This window comes from Ambystoma mexicanum, chromosome 1q, assembly GCF_040938575.1.
Source record: "Ambystoma mexicanum isolate Mex_15411 chromosome 1q, UKY_AmexF1_1, whole genome shotgun sequence".
NCBI lineage: Eukaryota > Metazoa > Chordata > Amphibia > Caudata > Ambystomatidae > Ambystoma > Ambystoma mexicanum.
Genome location: NC_090922.1, coordinates 389,890,324 through 389,915,586, shown reverse-complemented (window position 1 = coordinate 389,915,586; position 25,263 = coordinate 389,890,324). Strand labels below are relative to the sequence as shown.

Here is a 25,263-nt window from a genome sequence, read left to right as displayed (position 1 = left end):
CATGCAAATAATTTGGTACATCAAATACTATTAATATACTAAAAAACATATTTGTGTGAAATAATTTAGATACACAATCTGAGTACCGCATAAAATGTGCCCAACATAATACAAATACAGTTAATAAACAAAATACCCATCTAAAAAAAATATTATCATTGTTTAAGAGATGTACACAAACCATAATAGGGAGACAAAGTTATGTCCACTGCAAACGAGTGCTGTAGACTGTGACAAATGACCCCTTTCCTATAGAAACAAACGACTGAATTACATTAAAATTGAAGTTTTAGTACCCTCTTCCTTAACCAAAGTAAGAGCTTCCTGTGGCTCCTTCACTAGACGCATAGTATCTGACAAAATTCAGGATTGTTGACCAAGTTTATGTCACCTGTTCTTCTGATCTGACCATGTGACGGAGAGAGATCAAGCAGGATGGCAAAAGAGGTAGAGCTACAAAGTGCACAGCTAACACAATTTGAATGAACAGGAAGGGATGCTCCCTATACATCAGGATGCAAGAGGGGCAGTATCAGAAGAGGGAGATTGCTGGGAAAGATCGAGTCATTGTCAGGAGCAGGAAGCATCCGGCTGCTCTACTCTGAAGTTGATACAGAGAGATTCTGATTGCCAGGGCCTGGATGCCATGTGGGGATGCTGATGCCTTAAGACATCCCTGAAAAACCTTAGAGCCCAAGAGTGGCAGCTAGAATCCTGAAAAGAACTTCCAATATATGGAAAGGGTGCTGAGATCTCTGAAAAAGTACCCAGAGCCTGAGAGGGAAGCTCAGAACCTTGAAATCACCCAATGCATGAAAGGGAAGTGGAAGTTCCTGAAAACAACCTAGACCTAGGGCCAGAGCGTGGCTCTGAGACCTTTAGAACCTGAGGCGTTGAAACCCCAAGAACAAAACCTTGAAACATAGATAGACTGTAGACAAACCTGTAAACAAGAATTTCAATGGAGCTGTTGAAGCATGTTCTTCCTGAATTATTTGTACCGAGATAACTACTACACAACAACATTCCTGCCTTCCTCTTGCTGGGTAGAATAAATATGCTGCTGGCAAGCACCTGCTATACATTGTCCTGCAGCAAAAAATAATATAGGCTTGGCCATAAAATCAAGTTTAAAGTTTATCTTCACTCATTAAACATGCCTGGCTATCTTGCAGCTTTCACAGCCACACATCTCTCAACAAGTAGACCAAAAAGAATACAAAGGGCTTTCTTGTCTCTGTTCCATTAAGCAAGCAAACACAAGGCTACATCTTCATCAATTGATCTCCCCAGTCAGCAACCAGTCTTTGCCTGGGTCTGGCGTTGTCCTATGCAAAACCTGGGCTACAGTTGGCACGTCTATGGCTGAATGAAGTTCCTTATATTATGAAAATATCTGTGCAATAACTGCTATGGGCTTGGATGCTAGTAAGTGGCATCAGAAATACTTAGCCTATTGAAACACAGTGTCTGAGTTTACAACAACAAAAAGGTAACTTTTTTGATATCTTTGAGTTAAAAGATACACAAACTGCTCAGTAGGAAAATTACTGAATTACTATACATAATAACACTAGGTCTTAAACGAGTACATCTTGCCTAGTAGTCATCGCACATCCTAGCAAATGGTCCCTCAAACACATTTTTTACAAAGATTCAAAAGAAAAAGCAGCACCGTGAAAATGTTTGCCTTCCCAACCATCAACCTCTACCTTGCACCACTGATACTACACACATTGGATTCATCCTTTTACACAAAGCAGTTGAAACGCTAGGAATGAAAGGTTTTTTCAGTTTCGTGTAATAAACAATTTTGTCAAACCAAAAATATGCCAGTGATTATATTTTTTATATACTATGCATCCTTAGAAAACCTGTTGAAAATAGAATCCAGGCAAATTAAACTGGCCTTTGAAGATTTCAGAACATAACCAGAGGTAGGAACGTTCGACCATATCGATAGCCCTTCATACAATTAACGTATCTCAAAATACTATTTTGACATGTGTGATGTGTGATCTTTTTCGAAATATTTCAAAGTAAAATATGTGTTAAAACACATGACTCGAAGTCCAAATGATTTTATGGACACCAGCGCTCGAACATAAAATACATGAGCCAAGTTGAGCCAAATGACCAACCTATTCAGGTTTTGAATTGTAACCTAGGTTTAATATTCCAACCCATGTATTTTCATGAATTTGTTTAATTATCTTTCAAATCCGGACCAAATGTTGACTAAATAATCATCTAATTCTAATTGCAATGTGAGAGACTAACTCAGTCCAATGAACTGTTATTATGATACATAAACTAATGTATTTACAGAATATGTCATACCAAGGAACGTAATAACAATCTTATGTTTATAACTAATATTCAATGTTTGTATTCACATGTTTACTCATCATTTTCTTTTATATTTTCCTCCCTCTAATTTCTTCCCCCTTCCCTTTTTGTTATGTTTTATCTTTCTCATCCCTTTCTGGTCACCAGAATTGATAACAAATGTCACAACAATGTGGGATATGTTAATTATGTACTGTCACTATGCCCTGAAGACGGCCTAGTCAGGTTGAAACACGTGTTGGCAAGACGATAACTGCACAAACTCTCCAAGATCACTTATTTTGCAGAAGTTCATGTGAATGTTTTTGTTTAAAAAACCAATGCAATGGTTTAATTCTTTCTGTACTTCAATACAGGAACTCTTTTCACCAGAACAGTGTATATTGTGTCTCATTACTTTCTAACAAGTAATACAAATCTATGAGGGTATGAGCGCAGTCTGTGAAGTTAGCAACCTTCAAGATACAATCTCTTTGCAGGTTATAGTGGAAAATCCTGAGTCTAAACACACAGTTGCAGCTGTCTACACAACGAAATAACTAAATTTAGGGCACTATTAAGTTAAGGGGTGCGCATCTACAACCTCCTTAGGGCCGTATTTTCCACAACCTACAGTTTTACGCTAGAAATCTAGCTGCCCTAAACCACGCTGTGGGTGTGTAAATCCACGGATATTCCATTAATGAAAACAGACTATTTTCCTAGAAGAACAAATTACTTACCACTCGGTAATGTTCTTTCTGATGGACATTCCTCCCATGGATTGCCTTATCTTTGATACTTATCTCCCCAGCGCAACTGCTCTTCAGAAACTTTTCTGCCGTCAGGGGGTGCAGTGTGGCTCTGCCCGACACCACTACATACCTTTCATCATGTTGGGCCAGTATGGATAGAGGCGCTGGGCTCAATGATCTAATTTGGGGAGGTAGGTTAGCTCGGGGCCAACGCATTTGACGTGGAAGCAAGACAACGCAGCGCAACACAGGTCCGAATCGGGATCCCGCACTTAGAAACCACTTGCTGGTATTAAGCGTGTTCAAAAAGAACAATTTTAATTATTCCCTCCCTGTGGGAGGCAGGTTATCCCAATTTGGCAAGGAAGGGATACTTACCATGTCTGGTGTTGGAGCCTTACAGATCATTGAAAAGGGATACGGTCTCCCTTTTGCGCATTGCCCACCACACCATCCACAGAATGATCAGAGTTTGCCTCCGGATCCTTTCCTATTGGAGGAAATCCGTCGGCTTCTGGCAAAAGGGCAAGGCCATAGACCTGTTACCCTGCTCGCAACAAGGAACGGTCTGGCTGTCAACCTATTTTTGAATGCTGACGGAGGACTGTGGCCTTGGTCCCATGTTGGATATGAGGCTTTTGAATTTGTACTTCTGCAAGAACAAGTTCATGATGGTCACCCTTGCACAGATCCTTTAAGCTTTGGACCTGCAGGATTGGCTGGTCTTCCTGGATCTGCAGGATGCATACTTCCACGTGCCAATCCACCAGAAACACAAGACGTACCTGAGATTAAAAGTTGGAAACAGCCACTACCAATTAAAGGTCTTGCCCGTCTGCCTTTTTTTTTAATGCCCAGGGTCTTCAGCAAGCGGCTGCTCCTGGTTGGGGTTAGCCTCAGAAGGGACGGCATCCATGTTTTCCCTTATCTGGTGGACTGGCTCATCTGAGCTCCCTAGACCAGACATCGGCACACCTGTACCATACATGCAGCTTGTTGCACCGGTTCTCCATGACCTTCTGGAAGTCTCAGGTTTAGCCATCTGTTCTGCTCAATTTATGCTTAGTTCAAAATGGCGCGGGAGCACAATGCATTCTGGGAGTGCTTGGAGCCATGTTGGATATTTACTTCACTCCGCAGTGAAAGGCTGCACACATTTTGCTGAAGTGTTAGATTCACAGTGCTGAGACAAACATGTTTTTTTCAAACTTGGTATGCAGTCAAGGCCATTTATGCTGGGAAACTGTTCTCAGTGGAGCATGTTTTTAGAGCAGGGAGGCCCTGCATTCCCTGGGGGGGGGCTCTCGATTGACCCAGCTGGCAACCGACGGCTGTCTCTCAACTGCGCAGGTGCAATTCTAGAAGGTTCGAGAATTAACTCCTTTTTTTGGAGTGCCTATATAGGCAGAAACCTGGAAGTGTTAGGTGAGACTTCAGCCAGAGAAGGACACTCCGTCTGGCCTTCCTGTGAGCTGTGGCACTCTCGTCCTGGCTGTCCTCGGGGTCTTCCAGCCGTAAATGGGCCAGATGAAGAATGATAATACGCTCACAGTGATGTATTCTTTCTTTGACTTCTTTACTTTTTCTGGGATCTATGTCCATGTTAGTTTTATGAGTTATTTCTATGTAGTTGTACTATTTGAATAAATAGCCGTAAAGAGCTGATTAAAGCGTGCGTGGCTGTGAGTTATTGTGTGTCTGTTTTTGGGTTGAAGTATTTGCACTATAATTACATTGGTGATTTATGGTAGTTCCGTGCACTTTTCAGAGGAGAGCAATACAACATCCAACTGCTTCTGGTTCATCAGGTGGTCTTGGACACTCGCCAGGGCCGAGCCTTTCACTCAAGGATAGAGTGGTGAACATCTTGAAGAGGGTACGTGTCTTCCTTTCAACCACAGGTAAAGGTTCCTGCCTCAGTTTTTCTTCACTTCATAGGTCTTATGGCCACCTAGATACTTGTAGTGCTAGTAAGTGTCTTGGCACACAAGGTCACTCAAGTGGTCTCGATTTTAGGGACACAGATCTGATTTTCTTCAGGTCTCGACAAATGTGTCCAAAGACCTTGAATGGTGGTCCCACAGAGACAATATCCTGAGAAGTGCATTGTTTTGACAACCTTGGCACCAACTGACTCTAGTGACGGACACGTCCCTGAAAGGCTGGAGCGCTCACCTGCAAGTTCTGATGGTGAGCGGCCTGTGGTCTCAAATGCAAGCTCAGAAACACATCAATTTGCTAGAGTTACGAGTGATCAGGCTGGCCCGGTTGGCTTTCCTCCCTTTTGTACTGTACGAGGCAAGACAGTGTTAGTCCCCACTGGACAACTCCATGCACTCCCTCAGAAAACACGGTTGTGTGACTCCTTGACTCTGTGCAGAAACGCAATAAAATTGTGGTTCTGGGCTCAGCGGAACAAGCGTGTCTCCGTAAGCAGCTCATCTGGCAGGCAAGGAGAACGTGTTAGCGAATGCCCTGAGCAGGCAGTATTGGCTCCATCAGGAAGTGGTCTCCCGTTGAACAGCTGGTTCTGCCCTTTAGCGGGCGGGCATTGATGGTTGAGTGGGACTTGGACCTGCTGTATGTGTTCCCACCGATCCCTGTCATTCTGCTAGTTCTCAGGAGATTACGCCCTTTGGGGTCCTAGATGATCTTGATCGCTCCAGATAAGGCCCAGAGTACGTGGTACCCAGAGTTGCTTGACATCGCCATCTGCTCTTCTCGGAACCTCCCGTAGAGAACGTACGACCTCTCCTGATCAGGTGGTCGAGCCCTACATTTGAACCTCAACAGCTTGAACCTTCAGACTTGGCTGCTGAAAGGTTGAAGTATATGGAGTGGAATTTGTCACAGGTGGTCCTGGACGTGCTCCTCTCTGCTAGACAGCCCGCCACCTAATCCATTTATGCCTGTAGATGGTGTATGTTTTCATCTTGGTACAGTAGGAGGGATCTGGACCCTTTTAGCTGCTCCACATCCTCTATTCTGGATTTTCTGCTTGATTTGGAGATTGGCACTCTGAATGGGTATCTTGCTGCAATATCATTTTCAAGAGAACCCCGGAACAAGGATCGTTTTTCATGATCCCCACCATCATGCAATTCCTTAAGCAACTTTGTAATATGTTTCCCCCACACCAGTATGTAGTTCCAGCATGGTAATTCAATTTAGTGTTAACATTTCTAATGGGCGTTCCGTTTGAGCCCCTCCACTCTTATTTATTGAAGTTTCTCACCCGTAAGGTGATTTTCCTGGTCGCCATCACTTCCGCTAGACAGGTGAGTGGGCTCCAGACATTGATATTTAAACCACCCTATATTGGTTTTCTACAAAGAGAACGTGACATTGAGAGCGAGACCTTCCTTCCTTTGAAAGGGGTCTCTGATTTTCATTTCTCAAAAGATACATTTTCCTGTCTTTTTCCTCTGACTCATCCTTCCAAGGCAGAGGAACGCTACCATCAGCTGGACCTTGGGTGGTCTCTCAGCTACTACGTTTCTCGGACGAGAGAGGCCAGATCAGTGCTCAAGTCCTAAAAACAAAAGAGGGGGACTCATTAACATGCCAATTGGGGAGTGACGCCACCAGAAATGAGCATATCAGTGAAATATGCAAATTCCATTTAATTGGCTTTGCATAACCAAACAAAGTGCACTGCGTGAATAGTCATTTTCCTCTCAGGAAACAAACACAAAATATAACCCAAGAGAGGATATTTTCTTCTAATAGTTTTGGAAAATTATAAAAGATGTGCACTTTAAAACCCAAGAATCAATGCCTATGTTTTGCCTGGAGTGCACGACTCCCATATGTGACATTTCACCTTCTGTCATCCGCCGGCACGGCCGAGGACGTGATTGGCGGCTACTTTCGCATTGGAGCTGGCGAATTCCGAGGTAGAGGGTTTGAGTCCCTCTTTTGTTTTTCCTCGCTTGCAGCTCCGTGCGCGTAACGCAGCGCTGCGGCGGTATTTAATCCCCGCCTGCCTGGCTATGCGTTGCAACCCCCTTTCAGGACGCTTCCTGTTTCCGGGTTTCCCTCGCTCCCCACTCTGGCTTTTTCCTCGCATCAGCTAGAGGCCTTACCTTGTGTGTTCCTTCCTCTCGATTAACTTTCCTCCCGACTCGCGGCATCCTGCCGTGCGCTGCCTTCGTGTTTTCTCTTTCTCCCCCGGTTTCGCTCCGCTGAGCTTTGCTCTCTCTCTCTCTCTCTCTCTCATTCCCTCGTGTTTCTATCCTTGCATTTATACTAATCCTTACCTTTTTTTTCCCCGGCGCTCCCTGGACCTTGTGCCTCTCTTACCTCCATTTTCATCCGGTCATCAAGGACTGCTGCTTCCTTCCAGCTGGCGTGTTCTACTCCCTCTCTTGCCCAGGGAGTCCGTCCTCCAGTCTGCAGTACTACTCCTTTGGATCTCCCCGGGATTACTTCTGGCTGGAACCCTCTCCATCTCCTTCAACCAGCATTCTCTGGGACTTCAATCACATAAGAAGAACCTGTCTCTCATCAAGGGTTTTTTCCCTCTGGGGTTTTTCCCTTTTCCGGCTTGATTCCAGAAGGGGAGCCACAGGACAGCTGTTCCCTAGCGGTCACTGTGGCTTCCCTCCGTGACAAGCAAGTGCATCCCAAAAAGGAAAGAGACTACCTCTCCCGGCGACGCCTCCAAGAAACAGACGATTCCAGCAGTTCAAGTGAAGAGAGCGTGTGTGTAGGGGAGAAAGGCAGCAGGAGGGAAACCTCGTCACACCTTCAGTCGTTTCTGTTCCATCATCTGGTCCCGTGGTGTAGTGCCCAATCTGGAAACCTGGCCACGAATCCCCACTTTGGTTCGAACAAGTACATTCTTAAAATTCCTGAAACACAGCACAAAGAATCTCATTTTACCGTAGGCTTTTAAAATACCCAGAGGGGACTGCGTCTGCCCTCTGAAAAAGGTGGGCGGTATCCACCCACCTGTGTGTACCCTCGACTTCAGTCCTGTGCTCAAGATGACCCACACCTGAGGGAGACAAAGACGCTTAAAAGGCCTCCTCAGGTGCAGGCCATTCGGAGGAGGAATGAGAGGAAGGAAGAGAATGAGAAGCGGGAGAAGAAGAGCAGAGAGAAGCAGAAGTAGTGTTGTTCACACAGGTAGCCCAGAAACAAGCTGGAGAAGAGAGAAGATTCCGGGACCGCTGTTGGCAGATATCAGCTGCCACTCCTGAGACGGTATAAAGACTGTAGGGGGCATCTGTACTTCTGTCATCTATATGGCTGGGACAAAGGCACAGACAAACCCCAGTCAAGGCTCTGAATTTGGTAACGTTGAACGAGCAGCAAGGCCTAAGCTTTCAGAAGGGGATGCAGGCAGGTTCTTAAGTACAGTGACTCCCCAAGCCCCCACAAAGGAATGTCCACTTACTAGTCCCCAGGGATCTGTCATCTAGGCGGCCAGGACACGGCCATTGCTATTGGATCCAGTTCCTGGGGGTGGACCAGTCCATCACATAAGAAGAACCTGTCTCTCATCAAGGGTTTTTTCCCTCCGGGGTTTTTCCCTTTTCCGGCTTGATTCCGGAAGGGGAGCCACAGGACAGCTGTTCCCTAGCGGTCACTGTGGCTTCCCTCCGTGACCAGCAAGTGCATCCCAAAAAGGAAAGAGACTACCTCTCCCGGCGACGCCTCCAAGAAACCGACGATTCCAGCAGTTTAGGTGAGGAGAGCATGTGTAGGGGAGAAAGGCAGCAGGAGGGAAACCTCGTCACAGTTTGCAACGCCTACAAATACAAAGATGTCTGCGGAAGAACAAGTACAGGAATTGTGGAAGGCTTTTCAAGCCATGTCCCAGGAGTTGCAAGGAGTAAAGACTGAGAACGCTCTACTCAAGCAGATGGTAGCGGCCAGAGAACCGTCCCCCCCCGGAATTACCTCCCATGGCTCTGTCCCCAGGGAAGTTCGATGGCTCTCCTAAGAAGGTGAAAGAATTCTTAGAGGCCTGTATGGTCTATTCACATTCCGACCTCGTACCTTCATTGCAGAACACGCCAAGGTGGGGTTCCTGATTTCTAACATGACCGGCAATGCGCTGTCTTGGGCAACTCCGTTGGTGACCAGTGGTAACCCCGTCCTTCAGGATTTTGTTGGGTTTCAAAACCTACTTAAACAGACTTTCGAGCGGCCAGAGTTATCCTTTACTGCTTGCGAAGACCTATTGGATGTCAAGCAGGGCTCCTTAGATGTTCTGTCCTATGTCTCTTCGTTTAAGACCTTAGCGGCCGGAGCCGGTTGGCCAGAAACTGCACAATATGCCATCTTTAGAAGAGGTTTGAGAGAGGAGATCAAAGATGAACTGGCCAGATCCCCACGTTCACCCACTTTCTCTGATCTGCTCGCTGCGGCCCTTCACATCAAGTTTCGTCTCCAAGAAAGAAGATCAGAACGCCAAAAACATAGAGGTTACCCCCCGGAACCCTTTACACATGCTTCTCCTAGTCGTGCTACCGCTACCCCTTTGGATGAACCAATGCAGATCGGTGCTACCAGGGCTCCTCTGTCAGCCGCAGAAAGACGCCGAAGACGTGAGAAGGGACTCTGTGCTTACTGTGGTTTAGACCAACATCTTCTTAAAGAATGCACCGAGTTACCAGGCAAGAGCTCGGGAAACGGGCACCCCCGGCGCCAGTAGGGACAAGCCACCAGGGGTCTCCAGACTTTCTTCATCGTCCCTACATCTCCCTTTCGGTTTCCTCCCCCGAATACAAAGAGGACTCCAGGCTCATGGTAATACCTGTGCACCTTGATCTAGAGGGCAGACAGGTAGAGACTCTCGCTCTATTCGACTGTGGAGCAGCTGGGAACTTCGTAGATACCTTGTGGGCAGACAAGGTGGGTCTTCGTCAGGTTGCCCGGAAGGAGGGTCAGAAGGTGGAGGGGGTGGATGGTTCGCCATTGTCATCAGGCCTCATCACCCATACCACCGAGGAGCACTCACTTACCATAAACCATCACACTGAGGTTTTGTATTTCGACATCATCAGAGCAGCATACTTTCCCATCATTTTAGGCAAATCATGGCTTTGCAGACACAATCCGAGGATAAACTGGACGGAGAATCAATTGCGCTTCACTTCCTCGTACTGTACCTCCAACTGCTTGCCGCCAGAAGAAAGGGTTGACCTACAGCCGGTAAAGATTTTCACAGAGAACCACATCGGGATTCATGTTTTACCCAGCTTTTGTTCAATTTTTTCTGAAGTATTCCAAGAGTGCCCTCATGCCATTCTGCCGCCTCATCGGCCAGAGGACTGTTCTATCGACCTGGAACCCGACGCTCTAGTTCCGTTCGGTAGGATGTTTTCTCTCACCCAGACAGAGAAACAGGTTCTACGACAGTACTTAGACGTGAATTTGAAAAATGGACTCATTCGACCTTCCAAATCACCAGCTGGTGCCCCCCCCCTGTTTTTCATCAAGAACAGAGGCACCACGGAGCTCCGACCCTGTATTGACTACAGGGGTCTCAATAAGGTCACCATCCGGGATCGGTATCCCATGCCTCTCATCTCGGACATTATCGTGGCTGTACAAGGTGCCAAAGTGTTCACTAAGCTCGATCTCCGGAATGCATACCATCTGCTCTGCATCACCAGAGGAGACGAGTGGAAAACTGCCTTTCGCACCCCTTTCGGCTTATTTGAGTACCAAGTACCAATGACCAGGCTCTCTCATGCTCCGACCCCACGGCCTTGGTTGACGCTTTTAATCGGGCTATGCTTAAAGCCTTAGACACCATTGCACCTTCTAAACTGAGAAAATCCAAACCTCGAGCCCACCTGAATTCTTGGTTTACACCCCTTGCTTAGAACTTTGCGCAAAGAAAAACGAATTGCGGAATCTCACTGGAAAAGTAACCACTCTCCAGCCAACAAATCATGTCTACTCTTGGCTACCCTCAATTACAAGGAAGCCATACTCCAGGCAAAAAAAGACACATACAATAAACGTATCGAAAAAGCTAAATCCAACACCAAAGGATTGTTCAAAATCCTAAAAGAACTTGAAACTCCTGTTACTGCACCTGACACCTGCACCAAAGATAGCACCTGGTGCTCCAAAATCCAAGAGGCTCTTCTAGGCAAGATTGCCACTCTCCAAATTAAAATCAACAACAAACAAACTAGCCTTCAAGCCAACCCTCAACCGAACCTTATACCTATCATAAACCACTCCATCCCAGATTCTCCGACTCCTTTTAGCTTCTCTCCACTCTCCATTTCTGAAGTGGAAAAGATCATTGCTAGCCTTAAACCTTCCAACTGTCATGGTGACCTTTGTCCTGCGCCCATTATTAAGGAAGCAGCTCACAACCTAGCACCATTCATCACTACGCTCATCAACTCCTCCTTTAGCTCTGGGATTGTACCTGACAACCCAAAGGATGCGTGGGTCATCCCTCTCCTGAAAAAACCTACCTTGGATCCCAGCATACCTACAAACTACAGGCCAATCCCTACTGTCCCATTTCTACTAAAAATCCTCGACCGAGCTGCGTATTTACAAATTCAAGAATACCTTGAATCAAACAAACTCCTGGGACTTAGGCAATCGGGGATGCGGCCACGCCATGGCACTGAAACTGCCCTTATAGATTTAAAAACATAGATCGAAGATCTAAAAGACAAAGGCAAACTTGCGCTATTACTTCTCCTGGACCTCTCGGCGGCCTTTGATCTTGTCAATCACAAAATTCTCTGTCACCACCTCAAATCAGCTGCACACTTATCAGACAAAGCTTCAACCTGGATCAGTTCCTTCCTAGATAATATATCAATGCGCGTGTTCTCTCCACTAGCAGCCGCCCCACCTGCTCCTGTCTCTTGTGGCGTGCCTCAAGGGTCCTGTGTCTCGCCCACGTTGTATACCGTGTTCACTAAACCCCTTTTTGATATTTTGGACCATCTGGGTGTCACGTATACCAAATACGCTGACGACACTCAGATACTAATCCCTATCACAGGTTCCCTCGCCATAAATGCCATCTACCAGGTCATCCAAGCATGGATGGCCCAACACGGACTCTGCCTAAATGATGAAAAGACAGAGCTCCTCATTCTTTGGTTCACCACAAAAACTCACTAAACATGACCCTGCTTTTAAGTCCTTCACCATGGATGGGAATACTATTCCTACTGCTAAGGACACAAAACCCCTAGGGATTTACATTGACTCGACCTTATCCCTGACTAGACAAACCAACTCGGTTTCATCAGCAGCGGCTTATACTTATAAGCTTATTACTGCCTGTCGCCCGTTCCTCTCTACAGCTAATTGTGTGACCTTGGCTAGGACCCTCATACTCTCTAAGGTCGATTACTGCAATGCCCTCTACCTAGGCACTAATCGCTGTAACTTAAACAAGTTACAAATTGTCCAAAACAATGCGATCAGAGCGGCCCTCAACATTCCCAGGCGCCAGGCTCTCTCTCTCTCTCTCTCTCTCTCTCATCCCTTGTGTTTCTATCCTTGCATTTATACTAATCCTTACCTTTTTTTTCCCGGCGCTCCCTGGACCTTGCGCCTCTCTTACCTCCATCTTCATCCGGTCATCAAGGACTGCTGCTTCCTTCCAGCTGGCGTGTTCTACTCCCTCTCTCGCCCAGGGAGTCCGTCCTCCAGTCTGCAGTACTACTCCTTTGGATCTCCCCCGGATTACTTCCGGCTGGAACCCTCTCCATCTCCTTCAACCAGCATTCTCTGGGACTTCCATCACATAAGAAGAACCTGTCTCTCATCAAGGGTTTTTTCCCCTAGGGTTTTTCCCTTTTCCGGCTTGATTCCGGAAGGGGAGCCACAGGACAGCTGTTCCCTAGCGGTCACTGTGGCTTCCCTCCGTGACAAGCAAGTGCATCCCAAAAAGGAAAGAGACTACCTCTCCCGGCGACGCCTCCAAGAAACCGACGATTCCAGCAGTTCAGGTGAAGAGAGCGTGTGTGTAGGGGAGAAAGGCAGCAGGAGGGAAACCTCGTCACACCTTCAGTCGTTTCTGTTCCATCATCTGGTCCCATGGTGTAGTGCCCAACCTGGAAACCTGGCCACGAACCCCCACTTTGGTTCGAACAAGTACATTCTTAAAATTCCTGAAACACAGCACAAAGGATCTCATTTTACCGTAGGCTTTTAAAATACCCAGAGGGGACTGCGTCTGCCCTCTGAAAAAGGTGGGCCGTATCCACCCACCCGTGTGTACCCTCGACTTCAGTCCTGTGCTCAAGATGACCCACACCTGAGGGAGACAAAGACGCTTAAAAGGCCTCCTCAGGTGCAGGCCATTCGGAGGAGGAAGGAAGAGAATGAGAAGCGGGAGAAGAAGAGCAGAGAGAAGCAGAAGTAGTGTTGTTCACACAGGTAGCCCAGAAACAAGCTGCAGAAGAGAGAAGATGCCGGGACGGCTGTTGGCAGATATCAGCTGCCACTCCTGAGACGGTATAAAGACTGTAGGGGGCATCTGTACTTCTGTCATCTATATGGCTGGGACAAAGGCACAGACAAACCCCAGCCAAGGCTCTCAATTTGGTAACGTTGAACAAGCAGCAAGGCCTAAGCTTTCAGAAGGGGATGCATGCAGGTTCTTAAGTACAGTGACTCCCCAAGCCCCCACAAAGGAATGTCCACTTACTAGTCCCCAGGGATCTGTCTTCTAGGCGGCCAGGACACGGCCATTGCTATTGGTTCCAGTTCCTGGGGGTGGACCAGTGCGGAAGGATCACCTGGATGAGGGGTCGCAAGGATTTGAAGTGGGCACTGAAGGGTAAAACGCGGTATCCCCTTCCTTATGACACCTTTTCCCCATCCTACTCCATAGGATATCTAGAAACTCAAAACCCCCTTTCTTGACATAAACACTTTCTCACAGACCGATTACTAGGAAAGCCAACGGACTAACATCAGAGCTGTATACCTGACATGTCCCAACACAAAGGTCAGGCAGAGTCAGGCAATTGCTGAGAATTACACACACACATCTGACTTCCCTTTCCCCATAGGGATAAAAGGCTGAGCACGAAAGCACATTCTGAGCTAGGTCAAATGAATGAGGAACCAGCTATTCCAGGACAGCAGTTCACAAAGGAGAAAGGCGGCGAGACCTGAAAGGACGACAAGGAAGGAATTGCCTGTGCCCATTTTAACCATGATGCTCAGGGCAGGGAGAAGCGGTTGCTATCGTGTTACCGCCCTTGAGTCCAGAGGCAGGAGACGCCAACAGAGTTCGGCACAGCCGTTGAGTCTGAAAGAGCTGATAATAGATCGGACTGTGTTGGGCTCAAGGTTGTGAAAACAAACATTGTATGAAGAAAGAAGACTAATGGACGAAGGTCCTTTGTAAGCCAAAGAGGTATCAGTTAGAGTGGTCTGGCACCAGGTGGGTGCTCAATCAAAGGACTCCGACTGATTCCCCGCCCCTGAACAAGGAGAATGTGTTGAACTGAGAAATCCCAGTGGTCATACGGGGGTCAAGTTAAACCCCTCGTACAGTCGAAAGTCTTTGGTTGTTGTTGAAACTACAAGTAGCAAAAGGCACTAGTGGAGGCCGGCGTGAGGTGTCGATGTGGTCATACAAGGGTCAAGCCTAACCCCTTGTACAATCGAAAGTCCTTGGCATGTTGCAGAAGTCTTTGAGGAATATGCAAATGTAAACCCGACTAAGGGAAGAGTGAAACTGGCGTTTGAGCCAGGACGAGGGGAACATCGTGTGAACTGTGATATTTTGAAGTACGCACTTGCCAGAGAATAACAGAGTGAACCAGCGAGACGTGACCACCCTCGGATGTCTTTGTTTGAACTAGCAAGTGCTTTAGGAGGCCGGTGAAGGAAGGTCTGAGCCCAGATGATGGGGACCTAACTAAACTAGATGGTTGTTTAAAAAAACATTGAGACTTTTGAATACTACAAATGAAGAGATTGTGATTGAAACGCAGTAGTGAACCAGACTGAGGGATGCCAGGACAAAGCCAAGGGAAGTGAATCCTGCATGGTGTTAAAACGAAGTGAACTGTAATAACTGGCAAATGTGAACCTGGCTAAGGGATGCTTGCAAATTTGGTTGAGCTCCAAGCATAACATCGTGACTTATCATTTTGTGAAGATTTCTTATTTTTCTTGAGAACATTATCCCACACTATTTTGTAGCATAGCAGTAAGGATTGGCAATATTTATTTTTTAGTATAGGCCCCGTTTATTTGACTAGACTCCACTAGGACTGCATTATTATTATTTGATGGTCGTAGCCATTTTAGATTTAGGTTTAGATTAGGCGTTTATCGCACCCATTTTACAGTTTAATAAACACCCTTTTACTGTTCCCATACAGTAAAAGGTAAAAAGTAAACTCCCTTACTTTTCCCCTCAACCACGGCGTTCCCCAAGGCTCTGTCCTCGGCCCCTTTCTTTTCTCGCTCAACACCTCATTCTTAGCTCCTATTATCTCCTCTTTTGGCATCTCGCACCATTTCTATACGGATGACACCCAGCTCTTCCTATCCTTCTCCCCTGACATTCATGATAAACTCTCTTCTTGCCTTTCAGCCATTAAATCCTGGATGTCCTCACACTTCCTTACTCTGAATGCTGACAAAACTAAACTCCTTTTCTTCCCGGCCAACACTGTTCCTCCTCCCGCCCCTCCCCCCATCATTCTCTTTCCCCCCTCCCAGCTCTCCTTCTCTCCCCATGCCCGTAACCTTGGTCTCCATATCGACCATCTCCTCTCTCTATCTCACCACATTTCTCTCACTGCTAAATCCTGTCGCTTTCACCTCTACAATATTCGTAAAATTCGTCCCCTCTTACCTTTCACGCCACTAAACTCTTAATTACCTCCCTCATCTTCTCCAGACTCTTCCTCCCTTCTCTTTGGACTCCCCTCCTCTCATCTCTCCCCTCTTAAATCTATTTACCACTCTGCCATCCGCTCCCTATGCCTTCTCTCACCTCTTGATTCCATCTCCTCCTCCCTCACCTCTCTAGGCTGGCTCTCTTTTCACTCCCAGCTAAAGTTCAAGTTCCTCTGTCTTGTTTTCAAATCCCTCTATGGTTCTGCCCCCCCTACCTCTCCTCCCTTCTTTCTTTCTGCACCCTTTCTTGTTCTCTCCGCTCTGCTAATCTTTTCCTACTCTCTCCTCCTCCTCCACCCTGCGCCCCCTCCCGCTTCTGCTCCTTCCAACTCCTTGCTCCCTTCCGCTGGAACTGCCTCCCCCTTCACATCCGCTCTTCTCCCTCCTACCCTTCCTTTCGATCTTCCCTAAAATCTCATCTCTTCCACTCACCTCCCTAAGCCCCCACGTTTCTTTCCTCCTCCCTTCCCCTCTACTCTCACTTCTTACTCCTGCTTTTCCTTACCCTTTCCATCTCACCTACCTCCTTCCTCCCTTTCCCCTGCTTGCATCTAGTCTCTCCTTTTCCTCTCTTCTTCCTTCACATTCCTGCATTCCCTCTTTCCCCCATTTTTATCTCTTCTAACATCTACTACTTCCTTGCACACCTCTCCCATCCCTACACCCTCCTCTCCACTGCATTATTGTAAGTTGTTCTTTATACTGTTTTCAGGTTGTGGTTCAATTGTCATCTCATGCTTGTTGTATTGTTTACTTGTTCTCATGTAAAGCACTTTGGAGTAAAGGGCTATTTAATTCAATAAAATACAAATACAAAAATACTGTGATCACTTGTGTCTGTCTTGCTTTGAAACCATGCCTTATAACACAGCTTCTTTATATAAGTTAAGGTTGCTACGAACATATACATATAAATAATACACTTTGTACTGTGGCAATACTATCCAAAGAATGGTAAATATACACACTGTATGTGGTATCACACAATACCTAAATTCCGTAATAAATGCACTAACTGCAGAAAGTTTTAAATAGGCATGTGAATTCTGAATTGAGATGTAAAAGCATAGATTAGGGAAGAAAGGCAGGTTAGTTATGAACAGTGGCAGAATGCTTTCTTTGGACTAGATAGACCATTCTTTAATGGAAAAGTTAGGGAATAACTTATCTTGTCTTTTACAACCCAGTCCAAAAAATTATAAGTTATTCACCGTAGTTCTAACTTCTGCGGGGATGGGGTGGATGACCCTGCCCCCCTGCTGGGACAGGAGATGAGCTGGGCCCAGTGGGAGGTGAATCAGAGGTTGGTCTGACGAGTTTAGCAGCTCCGAGAACCATGGCCTTGCAGGCACCAAGGAGCTACCAGAATAACGCTGAGGTGCCGGGAATCCCTTATCTTGCAGATCACCTTGTGCACCGTGGGAGGGAACGCATATGCGTTCATGCTGTTCCACTGTATCTGTAATGCATCTCCTAGGGAACCGGCACCCTGACCCCGACAGGATGCGAACTGAGGGCACTTCCGGTTGTACAGTGTGGCCTAGAGGTCCACCTGTGGATGACCCCAACTGTTGAAGATCCTCTGGAGGACCTGATCGTTCAACTGATTTTCTTAAATATCTGCACCCAACCTGCAGAGTCTGTCCGCCTCCAGGTTCCTTTCCCCCGAAAGGGGGAAAGTGCGGTCAAGTCTATGTCGTTCGCCAGGGCCAATCATGCTGAACGCAAGGGTGCATAGAGGAAGGGACCTGGTGCCACCCTGTTTGTTGATATAATACATGCTGGTGGAGTTGTCTGTCTGAATGAGGATCATTCTGCCACTGATGAGCGGTAGGAAGGCCTTGAGAGCCAACAAGATGGCCTTCAGCTCCAGCCAGTTAATATGCGCCTCCTGTTCCCGAAGGGACCAAACTCGGTGGGCGCTGTGGTAGTCCAGGGTAGCGTCTGTGGTGATGGTAACCTGCGGCGCTGGTTGATGGAATGGTTTGCCTATCCTCATGCAGTCCGTGCTCCACCAGACCAGGTCCTGGTGAAGAACCAGAGGGATGCTGTTGAGTTCTGCCTGGGAACCCCGCTCCTGATTCCATGAGGCCGCGAAGTGCAACTGCAATCTCCTCATTTTGAGCCTTCTGTAAGGCACTGCCAGCAGAAATGCCGCCATGAAGCCCATCAGGTGCTGGTACCACCAAGCTGAGGTCACCTCTCTGTTGAGAAAACGGCTCGTGGCCTTCTTGATGGCTGCAATTTTGTCTTCTGAGGGAAAAACTCTCTCGGAACTCGTATCCCAGATGAGTCCCAGGAAAGCCAGGTTATGCGTTGGCTCCAGCTGTGACTTCTTGAGATTGATGTAAAATCCCAATTTGTGTAGCGTAGTCATGAGGGTGGAGGAGGTGTGCTGGACCGCCTTTGGAGATCTCGCCCTGACGAGCCAGTCGTCTAAGTATGGAAATACATGGTGCCCCTGGGCCCTGAGAAGGGCTGCCACTGCATTCTTAATTCTGGAGTAGAAGCCCATCCCCCGCTGGGAGGCTGGGACTTCTTCCAGTGCTTGACTCTGTACGAGCGATCGAATTTCCGCCAATAGAGTTGCCGTCCCAATCCGTGGGAGTAGAAGAGAGGAGGGTGGGGAGGGAGTTACCGGTAGGCGGTAACCCGAGGACACTATTGATAGGATCCAGGGGTCCGTGAACCTTACGCGTCAATGCTGTGCGTGAAGGGAAAGCCTGCCCCCCACCGGAGACATGTGAACCCAGAGGGTAGTGTCATGCCTTCTTTCCCTCAGAGGCTGAGGATGGGGACTTATTCCCTGCCTTGTGCTGCTTGCGGCGGTGTTGACTCGGCGAACAGTCCGGCTGCTTGGACCGTCGTTCTTGGAAGCCCCGGAACCCGCCGAAGGCCAGCACCTTGTCGGAACGCTAGTGCGTTTGACTGTAGTTCTTGATCATGGATTTCGTGAGGATGGATAAAGATTTCGCAGTCTGGAACTGTTGTTCTTCTCATCAAGTTCCTCATCCGTGGTGGAATGAAAGAGGTTGCTACCCTCGAATGGAATGTCCAATATGCGCTCCTGGACGTCCGGGTAGAACTTGGTAGCCTGGAGCCAGGCAGTCCTTCTCATGTCCGTGGCGATGCAGATAGCCTGGCCTGAGGAGTCAATATGCGCCACATTGAACTCCCTGATGTCTTGAGCCACCAGCTATGCTTCTGCCAGCCCTGCCTCTAAGCATGCCCGATTGTGTACCAGAGGTTCTGGAAGGAAGTCGGCTATTTCCTGTCAGAGCCTCTGGTTAATGGCTGCGAGCATGGCATACACATTGGACTGACGAAGGTGCAGCAAGGTGTTGGAATAGACCTTCTGTCCATACGCCCCCAAGATCTTCTCCTCCTTGCCTAGCAGAGTGAGGATGAGGTGGCAGAGGAAGACTGCAGCTTCGAGTAGATCGAGGCCATGGCAATCACTGAGGAGTGTGGAAGAAGGTGTGCCGAAAACAAGAGTGTATCCCCCTCCAATTGCCTGTACTTGGCGTCCAGGCACCTGTTGGTATGCAGAGCTGAATAGGGTTTCAGCCATCCCTTTTTGGCCAAGGTGACAACGTCCTTCTGCATCGGAATCCCTGTTCTAGCCGCGGGCGGTGAGTGAGGACCTCAGCCAGGACCCCCCGCCTCAGGTTGTTCCACCTCAGGCTGTGGAAGCCCCAAGTATTCGGCCAAATTCGTTCATGGAAGGCCGAGGCTGAAGATGGTGTGTCGGGGTCCTCCTCCTCATCGGTGTCCACCAGGGTGTCAGGCTGGTCTGGCGCCAGAGGAGTAGTGCTGGGAGCCGAAGGCTAAGGTGTGGAGACAGGAGCCGGAGGCTGCTGCAGAGGCTGGTGTGGAACCGCATGAACTGTAGGAGGCAGAGGAGCCAGAATCGAAGAACCTGGCGTGGGCAGCTGGGCCGGCTCCGGGCCCTCAGGGACTGGAGCCTTAGGAGGAATGACTATGGGCACTGGTAGAGGGGGGGCACTAGTGGCAGAAAGTCCCTGATCACATCCCAAAGGATGGAGCCCATCGGAGGGGACCTCATCAGCGCAAGGAACTTCTCGAAAAACCTGTCCTCACAGGCTGGTGGGTTGTCAGGTGGTATTGACGGAGTAGTGTGCAGGTGCTGGGGCCTGTGCATACACTGCCTTGCTGGTTGCATGGGATATCTGTCCTGTAACGCTGAAGGATAAGCCATGGGCAACGTACCTGGTGAAGACCAGTCCCACCTGGACACTCTATCTCCTACCTGTTCCCTGAACGGGGATGGTGTCGGAATGATCGGACATCTTGTCTGGCGCGGGGGCCATTTTATCGAGCTGCATCGTGGTGCCTGGCTCACTGGGACTGGCTTCCTCCTGAACTCTTGGCGGTGAAGCTTGAGGCCTACCCTGAACCTCAGGTTGAGGCCTGGTAGTTGGGGTGCCCCGGCTGAGTCGCCAGTAGTGCTGCGTACAGGCGCTCCCTCAGACATTTGTCGGGTTGTAGGGTGTAGCCCCTCAGGTGGACACACGGTTAAAGAACATTGCAGTCCCTCAGCACTGTCACCGGTACGATCTAGCGACCCCTCGGCCTGGCGGCCGGTAGCTGAATGCGCCTTGGTACCTGAACTGTCGTTTCCTAGGCAAGGAGTCGCCTTTGCCGGGTGCAATGGAAAAAAGCGGTCCTACCTTGGGCCTTGACTTGTGTCTGATGAAGTTCCTCAAGTCCTCTGGAGGCGACTTCTCGAAGAGCTCCCTCCACCGAGTTAACCTGTTCTTCAGAGCACGCAGTGTAAGCGTGTCGCACGTGGTACAACTTTTCCAGCCGTGGTTGGGGCCAAGGCAGCGGAGGCAAAGAACATTGGGGTCAGACGTGGGGAACAGCCCTTCTCAGGCTGGACACCAGCTGAAGCCCAAGGACGTCGACATACGCCGGGGAGGAGCGTGGTGCCAGAGGACCGAGTACCTGATTAGGATTAGAAGACAAAAGACAAATAAGACAGTATTCAGGGAAGAGTGCGTGGAATTACAAGGCCGAAGCCAAACCCAGGAGCGCTGGTGAAAGCGGTCCGTTCCCGTCGATGCAGAAAAGAGGACTGGGGAGCGGCGCCGGTGGGCGGAGTCAGGGGAGAGCATCCTCCCAGGGCAGTGCCTCTACATTTAAAGGGGAAGAAGATTTTTTCTGGTGAAAAGGGTTCCGTCTCCCGTCCCTAGTGAGGGACGCCCGTACAGTATGGAGGAAAGGGGACGGGACTACGAGTATGTTTAATAACCAGCTACTTTCTTCTTAAATGTTCTACCACCCCACAGTATCTGAGAGGCCACAGGAGAAAAGGATCCAAAATGAATCTGGGATCCCAAGATGCTCTTCCTCATCACAGTACCTTTGGTGCCTTGGCAGGCGAAGTGGCAGAGTTTCTCGGTTTCACTCGACGATTCCCTTCAAGTATGGACACCACCTTGTAAGAAGGAGCCACTGGGATGCTGAGTCCAAGAAATATAACCAAAGTCTTTCTGAAGTGCAGCAGTTTTGCTCTTTGCGGTGCTATCCGTTGGTCGACGAGTTCTCCAACTAGAGAAGTCCTGGGAAGATGAACCTTGCCGTGGGTGCCTTAAAGGCTTGGCAGATGAGAGTAAGACCCCTGGGGACAGAACAAGTTACTTACTTGTAACTGTTGTTCTCCAGCATGGGTCTGGCATGGAGTGTCTTTCTTAGTAGTAACCAATCACTGATCTCTGGGTCATACTGCCCCCAGCCAATGACTGCCCTCTCCCTAAGCCCCTCCTCTGGCAGCCATCCTCAGATTTGGTAGCACGTAAAGTGGCAGTATGACCAAGTGAAGAGCCGTAGAAGGGTAGGAGGGAGGGTTCGCATGTGAATCCATGCCAGACCCATGCTGGAGAACAACAATTACAGGTAAGTAACTTGTTCCTTCTCCAGCATGGGGACTGGCATGGATTCACGTGCTCATGAATATAAGAATACATAGCAGTACACACATGCACAACCACGGGAGGTGGCAAAGGCTCAACATTAAGCATTACATAAACTCAACATTAAGCACTCTTACCTCCTCACCAGGCCCACCTTCAGGCGAACAGGTTGCGCAGCACTGCTTGGCCGACTTTGGACTCCTCCCTGGAATCCCGGTCGACGCAGTAGAATCTTGTGAAGGTGTGCGTCGACCTCCACATAGCAGACCTGCAGATGTCCAGCAGGGGCACACCAGACAAGAATGCCGTGGTAGCAGCGATCGCTCTGGTCGAATGGGCTCTCGGACAGCCGAACCACGGTCGGTTTGCCAACCGGTGACAGTGCATGATGCAGCCGGAGAGCGATCTGGAAATGGAAGCCTTCGAGGGAGCTTTCCCTTGGTTCACAGGTCCAAAGTTCACAAATAGCTGTGACGTCTTCCGACTGTGCGGTCCACGTAGAACTTCAGCGCTCTAGCCACATCCAGCGAGTGCAAAGTCCTCTCGGCCGGCGACAAAGGCGACGGGAAGAAAACTGGTAACACCAAGGGCTCGTTGAGGTGGAAGTCCGACGGCACCTTGGGCATAAAGGAGGGGTGCGTCCTCAGCACCACCCTCGTGTCATGAAAAGTCAAGTATGGAGGCTTGCAGGATAGGGCCTGGATCTCTCCCACTCGTCGTGCGGAGGTGATGGCCACAAGAAATGCTGACTTCCACGACAGGAACCTCAAAGGCACCGAATGCAGAGGCACGAATAGCGCCCCCATGAGCATAGACAGCACCACGTTGAGTTCCGACGCCGGGGCAGGAGCCGGCGGGAACGATCGGAACAGCCCCTTTATAAATTCCTTCACCAGGCGATGAGACCACAAGGACGCCCGTCCGGTAGTTCTGGTGTATCGGGAGATCGCAGCCAGATGTATCTTGATGGAAGCGTGAGCTAGTCCAGCCTTGGCCAGCGACAGTAGGTACGGCAGTACTTGAGGGGCCGTAATCCACAGAGGGTTAATCCTCCGTGCACGGCACCAGACAGAGAACCTCTTCCACTTATGTCCGTAGCACTTGAGAGTTGAGGACGCCCTGGCCTTTGCAAGAACCTCTCTGCAGTCAGCCAGGATATCGTACGCTCCAAACTCTAGTGCTGCAGGAGCCAGGCCTGCAAGTTCAGCGACTCCGGGTCGTTTAGAAGGATGGCGCCTCCTTCTCTGAAGAGAAGATCTGCGTCCGTCGACAGCTTGACTGGTGGGGATGCTGACAAGTCCAGAAGGTCCGGGAACCAGATCTGTCTCGGCCACGCCGGTGCGACGAGGATCATTCTGCACCGGGACCTCTTGAGCTGGTTCATGAGTCAGAGCAGCAACGGCAACGGAGGAAACGCAAATAGGAACAGGCCGTCCCAGGGGAACGAGAAAGCATCGCCCATGCTCCTCGGTGGGGGAAACCTGCTGGCGAACCTCTGGAGTTTGTCGCTGTCGCGAACAGGTCGATCTGGGGTTTGCCCCATCGCTGAAAGAGTTGGTTCACTTGATCCTGGCGTAGTTCCCACTCGTGGCACGAGCGTAGCTCTCTGCTGAGTGAGTTGGCGATGGTGTTTTTTATCCCTGCCAGATGAAACGGCACCGGCAACATCCCTTGAGCAATGGCCCAATGCCACAGGTCCTGGGCTTCCTTGGATAGGGTCTGGTTCCGCCCTGCTTCCGGATGTAGAACATGGTGGTGGTGTTGTCTGTGAAGATCCTCACCACCTTGCCCTTGAGGGACGGGAGAAAAGACTTGAGGGCCCAGAACACTGCCCAGAGCTCCATGATGTTGATGTGGAGCGGCTTCTCCTCCGGGAGCCAAAGGCCTCTCGCGTGATGATCTCCGGTGTGGGCTCCCCACCCCTACAGGGAGGCATCTCGTCATCACCGTCGCCGGGTGGGCCGGGGTCGCAAAGTCTGTCCCCGCCGCAAGATGAGCGCGGGTGCGCCACCACCGGATCGCTCGTCGGAAGGTCTCGTTGAGAAGGATCCTATCCTTGAAGCTGCCCGTCATTTTGATTCCAGCGGGCGTCGAGGAACTCCTGTAGAGGGCGCATCCGAAGCCTGCACTGTCATGAACTTCAGAACACGCCCCTTTTGGACTTCCTGGTCCTTGTCTCAACGGGACTTACACTCCCTTGTACTTCCAACATGGCCGTCCACTGTGAAAAACCTTCCTCGCTCTACACCTTGGACGTAGCGTGTTCTATTTAGCTTGCGGTATTGTTTCCCTTGCTTCTTCCAGCCTACCCCATTCCTAGTCCCTTTCCTTCCTTTCTTGATTCCTGGACTCGTGTGCTAGTAGCGCACTCTGTAAATTTCCCAGATTCCTGGATCCTTGCATCCCGGAACTTTGAACGCACGCTGGAGTCAGAAGAGACTTGTGCAGCCTTATTCAAGACTCGATCAGTCTCCAAGAAGGCATCGATCAAGAAATCCAGCAAGGATCGAACTCAGGTGAGAAGGGTGGTGGGGGGGACTCCTCGATATGCACAGGCACACGAGATAAATGCAAGAGGACATCATCCAGAGGAGGGACCTGATGGACCTCACTCTGGCCACGTCCGTGGCCAGCAGACGCTGCACCTTGCCTAGGATGGCCTTTGTCCTTTCCTCCGACGGCGAGACCAGATGCGCCACTGTGTCGAGCTTGGCTCCCAGAAACAGTGCGACTTGAGAGGGGACAGGTGGGACTTGGGGAAGTTGATGGAGAACCCGAGGTCCGTGAGCAGCTGGATGGTCTTCGCTGTGTGTTCTACGGCGAGCTCCCTTGTCCTTGCGCGGATGAGACAATCGTCCAGGTAGGGGTAGACGTGGATCCCCTGCAGGCGCACCCGCACCACCACTGGAGCGAGGCACTTGGTGAAAACCCTGGGTGCCGACTTCAATCTGAACGGGAGGGCCTTGAACTGGTAGTGCCGCCCTTGGACCACAAACCTGAGCAACTTCCGGTGCCCTTTTAGAATGGGAATGTGAAAGTATGCATCCTCTAAATCCAACGACGACAGGAAATCGCCATCCTCCAGCTGTCCCAGCATGTGCTGGAGGGTGACCATCCGGAACTTCTGTGCCTTGATGTACTTGTTCAGTCGTCGCAGGTCTAGGATGGGTCGCCACCCTCCTGTCTTCTTTTGCACGAGGAAGTACCTTGAGTATACTCCGGAGCCCCAGAGCCTCTTTGGGATGAGCTCCATGGCACCTTTCTTGAGCATCGCCCTTACCTCCAACAGCAGTTGAGGGATGTGGTTTTCTTTCCTGGCCACGGGAGGAATACGGGGGCACTTTTTTAGAAATTCGAATGCATGCCCCCGGGTC

The 25,263-nt window shown here is 49.4% G+C and overlaps 1 protein-coding gene across 7 annotated transcripts in view; it reads right to left on the bottom strand.

Moving 5' to 3' along the window:
- Nucleotides 1–25,263, bottom strand: part of CHD9 (chromodomain helicase DNA binding protein 9) — a 3,201,601-nt gene that overhangs the window by 70,993 nt on the left and 3,105,345 nt on the right. The window lies entirely within an intron of this gene.